Below are 13,140 nucleotides of genomic sequence, written 5' to 3' on the forward strand. Positions count from 1 at the left end.
ATAAAATAGAGAAAATTATTGTACAAGATCCAATACAATAATTGGGCTTCTGGATGTGCAAAAATTCAAGGATAGAACTAATGTGTTTGAACAAATTCAATGAAGCAAGAATGAGATCTAGCTCAGTGGAAGTCACTTGTGTTATGCATGCTTAGGAAGGCTATAAGACCAAAAGAAATCAACACCGCCCAGAATTGAAGTGGAGATCTCAAGTGTGTTAGAGTAACGTGAGAGTTTCAAATTTACTTTTCTATAATAATGAAATATTTCTATAAGCTTGGTGTATAAAATACCAAAAGATACCCTTACTTCTTTGAGATAGTTTTACAAACTAAGCTAAAGAAACATAGATCTCATGTAACCTCAACCAGAAACATATAGTGTAAATATTGTGACTACTACTTTTTTGACAAATATTGTGACAAGTGTTACAATATGCACATAAATAATTCCAAAATAAGATTTTCTTTTGCAAATTAAATAGAGCTCCACACTCCATATACAATACAACTCCACAGTCTTGATTAGTGTATTTCTTGATTTCCTGAAAAATAAAATAGTACAAAAATAAAAGGAAGAATACTAAAATAGAGGACAAATTTTAATTATAATACAAATTATAAGCATTGTCAATTATATTGATAGAGTTTAAGGAAAATATTTCAATACCTTAAAAACCTCTAAAGTGTAAGTATTTTGACAACTTCTATTGAAAAATATGAATTAAAACATTAAAATATTAAACAAAATTGTCAATAACATTGAACTTTAAAGAAAACATAAGTAAGTTTGCTTGACACTATAAAAACAACCCCAACTACTTACATTTGACAAAGTTGAGATGTTTACATATGATCAACCTGGAAGATTCACCGTGATAAAAGGGGATTGGAGAAACAATGATGTTATGAGCTAAATAACATAAAAAATTAAAGGTACAATAAAATATCCCAGTTCTCAATATTCAATTATGCCAATCTAAATGAGTGGAGTAAAAAGCCTAAAAAAGTTGAAGGGATTTTACAAGAAAGAATAACATGATTGTGTGATCAAGAATGAGTTTGTCGACCCACTCAACCATACAAGATAACATGGCAACTAGTCATAAAGTTAGATATTACCCAAATTGATATAGACTTTGAAATTAATTTCATTAGTTGAATATTGCAGAAACTGCTAGCTGTCGATCATTTGAAAATTTAATCTTCTTATTTATGTGAAAGACCTCAAAATTTCTTATGAAAAGAGTGAGATAAATAAATAAATATACTAAATTCTAAAACTAAAATCAAGACATAGGATTAAACCAAAATCTAAAGCTTGAAACAATGATAATAATTGTTTTCTCAAAAAGTTTTAAAACAAACAAACCTGCTTCCAAACATTTATGAAAATAAAAAAATTAGCAACATCAGTTCTCAAATTGGAGCGAGCCTAAAAAAAGTCATATTTTTTGAAATGAAAATAATCAAAATGAGAAATATGGAAGCTGGAAATTTAAAAAGACTCAACCATTTTAGGCCAAGTTTGCAATCTTAATGAGAATCAATTTTGCCAAAATTGGAAGTTAAATCTGGAGGATGTAGATTAAATTGAGGATAGTGTGATGAAATATGTCTTTAGGTGTGTGAAGTTGCTTGAATTTCATGGTATGATCCAACTATACTTGGTGGAAGGAATTCATTGGGAATTTCATGATATGATCTAAGAATAACTTGGTCAATGATATTTTGTACAAAAACTAGAAAATGATCAAGAATAGTTTCATTTTTTTTTTTATAGTTTTACTATTTATTTTTATAGTTACTACTTGTCCTCATCTAACCTTAACATTCGATACATTATAATTATAGAGCCAGTTAGGAGAACTTTGAATTTATCCTTGGGGTCTATGATCTCACATGTACTATGTAATGTGTCAATTTATTTTTCACCGAACAAAAAATTATTCAAGGTCATAGTATAATTACTGTTAATATTTTAATTATTTTAAGTACATAATCTAATTATTTTTAATATTTAAGTTTGTCCAATGTCATTCTCTTATTCTTTCTAATATTTAATAGGCCATTGCAGAAATCAAAATTGTCTACTCTTTGGTGGGAGCATAGAATGTTAAATTATATTTAAAAGCTTTACTAAAAGTTAGGTGAAAAAGAAAGGATGGCTAAGGGATTGGGCATAAGATGCACATATAAGGAATAACATTAATTTCTTGGGCATTGGTTTTTTTAACATCTAGATTTGGTGGTTAATATAAGATGATGGAGACCATTAAACAATATCTTCCATAAATAATTTTTATGACCCCAATAAAAGTTAGTCGCTATGACAATTAAAATATGATATATTAGTATCCAAGATAAACAAGAGATAGAAAGTGTTATAGTTCCTTCCAATGAAGAAGGTTTTAAAAACATTAAAAATATAAGATTGAATTTAATTATAATAAAATATTATTGTGAAATCTTAGTGCTTATCATCATGAATCAAAATGTGGAATCATAAGAATTTCATGCAATAGTTAAAGGTGTCAAGATTAAAATATAGGTAAAATTTGAAAGTAATCTTTTAAAATAACTAATATATAATTCCTTTTTTCTAATGGAATTATGATTTAATTGTAGTAAATACATTTTTTCATTCATATTTTTTTACTATTTGAAGGATGCACATTAGCATCTCAATTGAATTACACTACCAAAGGAGATGATATATGGAATGATGTAATTGTAGTAAAGACATTTTCTCATGAAAAGACTATTTCCCTAATTAGGCAATTTGAAAAACCCCATGGGATGGATCGATGGCCAGATCATTAATGTTATCCTTAATTAATTTCACATTGAACTCATCCTCATCAACAAAATGAAACATGGGGATTCTTGCCTTCCTCTTTTCTTTTTCATTGCAAAAATCTATATCCCTTTTCACAAACTATTTGGAATTAGGAGACTAGCCTATTGTTTGCTTCCCTTTTAAGGGAGTGGGTATACACATAATGGTCTATCAAATCCTCATAATCCACAAGCCTAATGGACTCTCTAGTTTCTTTCTCATCCACATTATTCTATGGAAAAAAAAAATATTTTTTATTGGTAGTTACAGGGTTGCTCATCTCATCCAAGGCATTCATTTTTATTTATTTTTAACCATAGATGAGATAATTTCATTCTGAGAAAAGCATGGAGAAAGAGGCGACCCCATACCACCTCCAAACATTATTTCATTGGATTCAGTGATCTCATTTGAACTTGATGTACTATATTATTCCTTCTTCTTCCATTTCATGTTCATTTGCACTTTGACCTTCTCAATATTGACCTTTTCTTTGCCTTTATTGTTTCCATTTCTTGGTGCCAGTGATCTAGTTGGATAGTTTCTACTAATATGACTAGTCTTGAAATAGCTAAAGCATGTAGTCTCACTCAACCATCTGTTGTAGTTGCCTCTGAAATGTTTTCTAATTAAATTCTCAGGAACATGTCCATATTCTTGACAATAGTGGTAATTGCACCTTGTGTTGTAATCTCAATTGTAGGATTTTTCATTTTGTTGTATCTTTGTCTACTTATTTGATGTCTGATTGGCATTAGACCTACATTCATATGCTTTATGCCCATACTTTTGACACTTGTGACAATATCCTTCAAATCTCTATTTGCTTAGGGTCTTGGTCCTCCATTCATATGCCTGATGTCCTTACTTATTGCACTTATGACAATAGCCCTTGCATTTATGCTTAGGTTTCTAATTTGCATTGTTTCTATTGCAAAGATTTGTTGTCTAACGTAACTTTCCACAATTATGACAAGTGGGTTTCTAGTTCTTACCTTTGTTGTTTCTTTGTTCACCACTTCTGGATAATTATCCTTCCTCACTACTGGTGTATCCTAATCCAGTAGTATCATTGTTAGATCTAGGATATCTCATTAGTTTCTCAAAGTATTTGATGGATTGTTGAAACTTTTAGCAAATTCCTTTTCTTATCTCAGTTCATTCTTTAGTTTTTCATTATGTAACTTCAAGGTTGTGATCTCAAATGTCCTTTCCATTCAATTCATGATTAGAAATCATCAATTGATTCATTGTATCCAATTTCATGTTAGTAATCTTTTGCACATTTGATGTCTTCTCTTCGAGTCTATTGGTCAGTGTTCCTTTGTCATCTTCAATCATGATTTTTTCTTCCTTAGCTTTCTTTTTCTGCTTGATCACCTCACATAGGAATACTATTGGACTTCTTGCTCTATCTTAAGATTTATGACCTCTTTAGTTAAGGCACCATTCTTTTCCATCAGATCTGTAATAGTTGCATCAAACTCACTTGAGTTTCCATTTGCAAATAATTTAGTAGTGTCTTCCTCTTGGTAATGAGTGTCATGTTTCTCAATAGCTATCTCTTTCCTTCTCCTTAATGAACATTGTAGTTCATCTCTTGCTTCCATGAGTTGGTATAGGGAAAGCTAGATTTCAATCTTTTGGTTCTCAATAGTCTTTCCTAACTTGTAGACTTCCATCTTCAAGATCTTTCCTCAAAGTTGTAAAGCTTTCCTTTCTAGAGAACAAGGCTCTCATACCAATTCTTTGAAATAACAATAGGAAAGTAAACTCTTGGCGAGGGGAGGGGGTGTTGCGGGGTTGAATTAGTACTTCAAAACTTCAACCATAAAATATTCACCACACATTCGTCTCACAATTTAGCATGAACACTAAAATAGCTAACTACACATGTTCATCCATAGGATGAAACAGATAACACATAACACAATAAATTTTCTACCCATAAATCCTCCAATGAGAAAGTAAAATTGGGGTGGGGATGACACCTGCAAATCTTCACTATTGCAGCTATACAGTGTAACCAATTAAGGTTACAAGAAGTTTGACCATAAACTATGATCTACCTTGTGAAAGGTCTGTCTTGTTAAAAGATTACAAAGACTATACAAGTCCATCATTAACTTGGTCAAGAAGAATGCAGAACTGGAAGACAATTTTGATAGGGTTTCTAATTCCCTAGTGTAGGTGACACATTCAGTGGCCACCAATCTCTACCTCACATAGGATAACAAGGAAGACACTCGTGATGCTAAAGACATGGAGATGACTCACTCACTATATAAATTTTTGGTTGATGACTACTAGTGACTCCTCCTGACGAATCTAGGTAACCAGGGCAAGGAGGGTTAGTTTCTGCTTGTGTGCTTTCAATTTTTTGTTGTTGTTGTAATTATTAGGTTTTTTATTGGCTCGAGGACTCTCTTTGTTAGTTTATACTAGACTGGTTTAATGACCACTCTGTATATTTATGCTAAGTTTATGTACAATGTTGACATTCCTATCATTTTAAGTATTAATAGTATTAAAAAAAACTTTATCATGGGGGTTTTTGAAGGTTAAGAAGAGGGTTGGATAATTGCATGGTAATGACTTCTGACTGATTCTTAGTATGTGTTTTCCTTTGTATGGGTAAGCCCCCATTTTGGTAGCTTCTTAATATATAAAAACATTTTACCTTCTTAAGAAATTAAAAAAAATATTATAGTTTCCCTATGAAGTCCTTTAATTATTTAATCAAATATTCAAGTTTAAATATCCATAAAATTATAAATATTAAAATTCATTGAAATGATTTTTTATTAGATACAATTTTATTAATATATATGTAACATTTCATCACTTTGAATACCAAAGATTTCAAACTTTTAAAAAAATAAGAGAATTTCTTATAGATTAAAGTAGAAAGAAAACCAAAGATTTATATGGTTAGTTAGAATAGAGTTACTCATGTATAAATAATGCAAGATTCAAACTTAAGTGTACATAAAATTATACATTTTATATAAGCCAAGTTTATGTACAATGTTGACATTCCTATCATTTTTACTAGTAGTAGTATTAAAAAATATTTTATCGTGGGGATTTTTGAAGGTTAAGAAGGGGGTTGGGTAATTGCATGGTAATGACTTCTAATTGATTCTTAGTCTATGTTTTTTTTTTTTTGTACGGGTAAGCCCCCATTTTGGTCACTTGTTAATATCAATAATATTATAGCTAGTTTAAATTTTTTTTTAAAATATATATTCGCACTAGGAAATCCTCCAATTCTTTAATGAAAGATTCAAACTTAATGAACATAAAATCATAAATTTTAAAATTCATTGAAAATAAATTGCATTAGATATAATTTGATTAATATATATGTGACCTTTCATCGCTTTGAATGATTGAATCACTTTTACAAATATAGAAATTCATGTGAAGACTTGAACCAATTCTATCTTTAATGATTTCGCATAAAAGAAACAAATAAACAAACTCAATAAGTTTCAGTATAACATAGAATGGAAAGTTTAAAGAGACAAGTTTAACAACCTATAATATGACATATAAAATGGAGTAACATATTTATTCAAGATAAAGGACTCATAAGCTTATTTCAATGCACATAACCTATGCGAATTAAAAAAACTAACTTGCCTTAGTGCGATAATTGTTTTTTTTCAAATACTGATATTTTTCATCAGCAAAGATTTGGGTTATCAAAGAAAGATTTATTTTCTTGATCGACATGATTCTGCATTGTTGGGAATATTTAGTGTTTTATATCCGCACCTAATCAACTTCATCGGAGCAAATCTCTATTATCATACTAACTTTTAAACGGTATCTCTGAGATCCGATGGATTCGGGGTTAGGATTGATATTTAAGAAATCAATGAATATGTAATTTGCTACAACACTGGAAAATATTTAAATATATCTCTTGGGTTTTATCTATAATATGTTCTAATTCTTTAAATATTCCTATTCCAATCGACCAATTTGTAAAAATACTTCTTTCTGCATTTTTAAATTTGTTTTCTGATTGCATTTCCGAAGTCGTGCAACCATCTTCTGTGGATTAGTTATTTTTGAATTTAACATTGCCGCGAATGGAATTCTTGCAGAATTCTTATTTTTTATTTAAGATTGTTCTTGCAGAATTCGTAACATCCATAAAGATGGGTTTTGTTTGTGCAGCCATAGAAAATCCAGTGGTTCCATGAATGGCTTTGTCGCTTGATTGTTTTAAGGAAATTTTTGAAATGATCACTTTGAAGAAGGTGGTATTTATATAGTAATAATCTGAGAATCCGAAATAGAAAAATCGAAGTGAACTAAATGTATGAAAGAGTATAAATACATATTATAAAAGTCAAATTTTGATGGATCACATCTCAATATGACTCAAAGTATGAAAGGTTGCAAATGGACAAAGTTCCACAAACAGCATTCCTTTGATAACTATCAACAACATCTTCAGTAGGGCAACCGGGCAACACACTCCATTCCATGGATCTCATGTCACGGGTCATAACATTAATACTTCCTCTAATCGTAAGCCAAATTTTATGTGACGAAGCTACAACCATGAAATCTGTCCCATGGGATGACTTGACGGTTCAGCTCCCATATCCCCACGGGAGTGTGTTCAATGAAAGGGATGCCACCCCATGTGGAACCCTCCTCCTCCAACCTCCCCACCAAAAGCAGCTTCCCATTACATACCAGTAACGAAGGCAGAGATGTGTGGGAATTGTACTTGTCACAATTATAATCAATCCGTTGAGGCAACCCTCCTTTGATCTCCTTGAACTCAAACATTTTCGAATTAATGTCATAACAACCGAAATGGCCGCCATAGTTATGTGTAAAGTAGACAACACCGTTGTGTAATGCGCTGGTCCAAGGGTGTCTATTCCAGTGGAAAGTAGTGAGAATGATGTCTGACGGAATAGCAGGCATGGCACGGACACTGGTCCAAACGTCTGTGGTCGTATTGTATAGCAGCGCACAGTAATCCGTTTCACTTTCATAGAACCCTAGAGCAATAATATCAAAATGGCCTAACTTGGAAGAAACTAGTTCAACGGCTATTCCCTCGGTCCTTTCATAACCGTCTGGAATTGGAGGCAACTCAATGCGTTGTTTGGTAACAAGATTAATTATGGTGGGCGGCTTACTGCACGAGGAATTTTCATAATCAAGAAAGAGGTAAAACCCAGCTGCTGCAGCGCAAAGGTAAAGCTTTGTGGTATGAAAGTGATGATACCAACCCCATTTCTTTTGGCGAAATAAAGGGATTCGAAACCAACGGTTGAGTGCGGTGCTGAAGAAAGCGATTCCTTGAAAGCCATGCACCATTTGTTGCATCACAAAAAGATGATCATCCTCAACACTGAGAAGACTGAGGGTAGTGGCTGATATTGCCCTCTTCCAGTTTTTGCAAACAGTCTTTGCCCTCATCAATGAGGGCACTGGAAGCCTTCGTAATATCTCATATGTTGCATCCATGTCTAGATTTGGGCACTCTGAATATTCATAGCTATTGTTAGAAATTTCTCTTATTCCAAGGATATCGTTTTGGTGGTTCTGAACTTGAAATTGCATTTGACAAGGGGAATGACGTTGCTTGATCTGTCTTTTGTGTTTTGTGCGGAAGGCTTCTGCTAATCTGGAAAAGGGAATGCCAATAGACATTTTGCACAATGTATTTCGCCATCTACGTACGGTCGAATGTCTTGGTTAGTGAATCCTGGTCCGCCTCCCTGAAAATTCTTTGAACGATTCGCTCCACCAACTTTGTAAAAATATGGTGCCCTCCCTCCTGAACCTTAGGATTATTCTTCCCACTTTTTTTCCCCGTTTCTTTACTTCAAACACACTAACTTGGAGATTTATCGGGGCAAACTTCGAATAGATTTACAATGAATTTGAAACAAAAGCTATTTGTATTTATACGCTATTCAAAGGATATGTCTAGATAAAATTTAAATGTCTCTTAACTTTGTATAATTAATTATACAATAATTGAGATTTCAATGTGTCTAAATATGTTTATATGTTCGTGAATATGTAACAAGTATATTAGATTATTAATAAAAAGAAACTATTCATAAAAAATAAAAAAAATTATAAGAAAATTTTTTTTTAGAAGAATTATATAATTATCAAATAGTTAGAAGATATTTTTATTATAATAAGGTGATCAAGATGATTAAAAACTAACAACTCAAACTGAAACTATTTCTCGAAAAGTTAAAAAAAAAAATCTAGTAATTTGACAGGAACAACCTTATTTTGTATAGTCTAGAATATTAAATTAGTGTATGCATTTTTTTCAATTCTATTTTCTAGTTTTTATTGTATTTATTTATTTATTAATATATTTAAAACTTAAATGAAATGTTGAATATATTTAAAATAATACCAATGCTTCATATGTTATAATTATTCTAATAATATTAACAAATTTTCTTTATGCATGATATTTACTTCCATCACTATTATTCCACACAAATATGAAATTATAATACTAATTTTAAAATTGTAAATAATTTTTTTCTGCCAACAATATCAATGAAATGAATAACAAGTAGAAAGGATCACACAAAATATGAACAAGCAACTTTTAAATGAACAAACAACTAAAATTTGAGTCTCACTCAGTTGTCAAACGACATAAATTTTTTGAATAAAAAAGTGACATTCCTTTTATTTCATTCATATCTATATAAATAGTCTTTTCAACTTCCCAATTTCAGTCAAGAACTTGAGTAAGTTATGTTGCTCTACACAATACACGAGAAACAATTAATAAGCTATAAGTACTCAACTTTAGGTTCAGTCCCATTTCTTCTCTTCATTTTTTCTTTCTTATAGTTTTGATTATTTACACATTGGTCTATAGAGTAGCCTATCCAAACATCCATAAGAAAACATTGCAATAGTTTATATTAGGTATTTGTAAACAAAAGAAAATCTTAGAAACATATGCTAGCGCTAATGATAAAATTCTATTATTCTTTAATTGCTAAATTAGATACTTCTTTTCTTTTATAAATTATAAATTTAATATTTCAAATTATGATAATGTATAAATATCTTAATAACACAAATTAAATATTTCTATTATATTAAGATAGATAATATCTCATGATTACTTCAAAAACATTATAGAACTAAATATCTATAGTTAAAGTAAATATTATGCCAATGCCTTTTTTGTGTATTTGTGAATTGAATGACTAATTTGAGAACATATTTAAGATTCAACTAGAAATCAAAATTTATTGAGTATATAACATGGATATTATAAAAAATAGTGCTTTATAAGTGAAAAATCATATATCTAAGTAAGTAATTTATTTTTATTATAATTTATATTTTAAATATATGTATTTAAAACATATATTCATATTTTTATACATATGTAAACTATATATTTTTAAAATAAAATATTACAATTTTAGAGATCTCTAAAATAAATAATATTAAAGATTAAATATAAAATTAAAATTAAAAATGAAAAAATGATTTAGAATATACACTCAATTGCATTGTGAGCTAGCTCCGCCTCAACAAAATCATCCAATACCACCGAAATGGGCTTGGAGATAGGTCGAATAGATTCATACAAACCCTTAGACATCTCATTGCAAACACACTAAGGCGAGAATTTTATTCCCCTCTACATCCACCTTACCATGTCCATCCCTACCATTGTTTCTACTAAAAAGATCACACCCCTCCATTTTTGGCATCCCTCCTCGAGTGAAAAAGGGACTAAAATTTAAATTCTAAATTTGATTGTGGTGGTTAGGTCAAATTAGTGTTAATACTTAAATTACAAGCTCAAAAATACGTGATTCAGTCAAAATTTCATTTTCTATGTTCTTTTAATTGAAGCTCTTTAACATAATTCTAATGTAAAATAATGGGAGTCCAAAAATGGACTAACTATGCATATAACCAAATATAGACAATGATACATATATTTACAACTATAATCTTGTGAATGAAGATAATAAAATAGAGAAAATTATTGTACAAGATCCAATACAATAATTGGGCTTCTGGATGTGCAAAAATTCAAGGATAGACCTAATGTGTTTGAACAAATTCAATGAAGCAAGAATGAGATCTAGCTCAGTGGAAGTCACTTGTGTTATGCATGCTTAGGAAGGCTATAAGACCAAAAGAAATCAGCACCGCCCAGAATTGAAGTGGAGATCTCAAGTGTGTTAGAGTAACGTGAGAGTTTCAAACTTACCTTTCTATAATAATGAAATATTTCTATAAGCTTGGTGTATAAAATACCAAAAGATACCCTTACTTCTTTGAGATAGTTTTACAAACTAAGCTAAAGAAACATAGATCTCATGTAACCTCAACCAGAAACATATAGTGTAAATATTGTGACTACTACTTTTTTGACAAATATTGTGACAAGTGTTACAATATGCACATAAATAATTCCAAAATAAGATTTTCTTTTGCAAATTAAATAGAGCTCCACACTCCATATACAATACAACTCCACAGTCTTGATTAGTGTATTTCTTGATTTCCTGAAAAATAAAATAGTACAAAAATAAAAGGAAGAATACTAAAATAGAGGACAAATTTTAATTATAATACAAATTATAAGCATTGTCAATTATATTGATAGAGTTTAAGGAAAATATTTCAATAACTTAAAAACCTCTAAAGTGTAAGTATTTTGACAACTTCTATTGAAAAATATGAATTAAAACATTAAAATATTAAACAAAATTGTCAATAACATTGAACTTTAAAGAAAACATAAGTAAGTTTGCTTGACACTATAAAAACAACCCCAACTACTAACATTTGACAAAGTTGAGATGTTTACATATGATCAAACTGGAAGATTCGCCGTGATAAAAGGGGATTGGAGAAACAATGATGTTATGAGCTAAATAACATAAAAAATTAAAGGTACAATAAAATATCCCAGTTCTCAATATTCAATTATGCCAATCTAAATGAGTCGAGTAAAAAGCCTAAAAAAGTTAAAGGGATTTTACAAGAAAGAATAACATGATTGTGTGATCAAGAATGAGTTTGTTGACCCACTCAACCATACAAGATAACGTGGCAACTAGTCATAAAGTTAGATATTACCCAAATTGATATAGACTTTGAAATTAATTTCATTAGTTGAATATTGCAGAAACTGCTAGCTGTCGATCATTTGAAAATTTAATCTTCTTATTTATGTGAAAGACCTCAAAATTTCTTATGAAAAGAGAGATAAATAAATAAATATACTAAATTCTAAAACTAAAATCAAGACATAGGATTAAACCAAAATCTAAAGCTTGAAACAATGATAATAATTGTTTTCTCAAAAAGTTTTAAAACAAACAAACCTGCTTCCAAACATTTATGAAAATAAAAAAATTAGCAACATCAGTTCTCAAATTGGAGCGAGCCTAAAAAAAGTCATATTTTTGAAATGAAAATAATCAAAATGAGAAATATGGAAGCTGGAAATTTAAAAAGACTCAACCATTTTAGGCCAAGTTTCCAATCTTAATGAGAATCAATTTTGCCAAAATTGGAAGTTACATCTGGAGGATGTGGATTAAATTGAGGATAGTGTGATGAAATATGTCTTTAGGTGTGTGAAGTTGCTTGAATTTCATGGTATGATCCAACTATACTTGGTGGAAGGAATTCATTGAGAATTTCATGATATGATCTAAGAATAACTTGGTCAATGATATTTTGTACAAAAACTAGAAAATGATCAAGAATAGTTTCATTTTTTTTTTATAGTTTTACTATTTATTTTTATAGTTACTGCTTGTCCTCATCTAACCTTAACATTCGTTACATTATAATTATAGAGCTAGTTAGGAGAACTTTGAATTTATCCTTGGGGTCTATGATCTCACATGTACTATGTAATGTGTCAATTTATTTTTCACCGAACAAAAAATTATTCAAGGTCATAGTATAATTACTGTTAATATTTTAATTATTTTAAGTACATAATCTAATTATTTTTAATATTTAAGTTTGTCCAATGTCATTCTCTTATTCTTTCTAATATTTAATAGGCCATTGCAGAAATCAAAATTGTCTACTCTTTGGTCGGAGCATAGAATGTTAAATTATATTTAAAAGCTTTACTAAAAGTTAGGTGAAAAAGAAAGGATGGCTAAGGGATTGGGCATAAGATGCACATATAAGGAATAACATTAATTTCTTGGGCATTGGTTTTTTTAACATCTAGATTTGGTGGTTAATATAAGATGATGGAGACCATTAAACAATATCTTCCAT

This window comes from Cupressus sempervirens, chromosome 10, assembly GCF_028749045.1.
Source record: "Cupressus sempervirens isolate cs-2001-9-10 chromosome 10, ASM2874904v1, whole genome shotgun sequence".
Classification (NCBI taxonomy): Eukaryota; Viridiplantae; Streptophyta; class Pinopsida; order Cupressales; family Cupressaceae; genus Cupressus; species Cupressus sempervirens.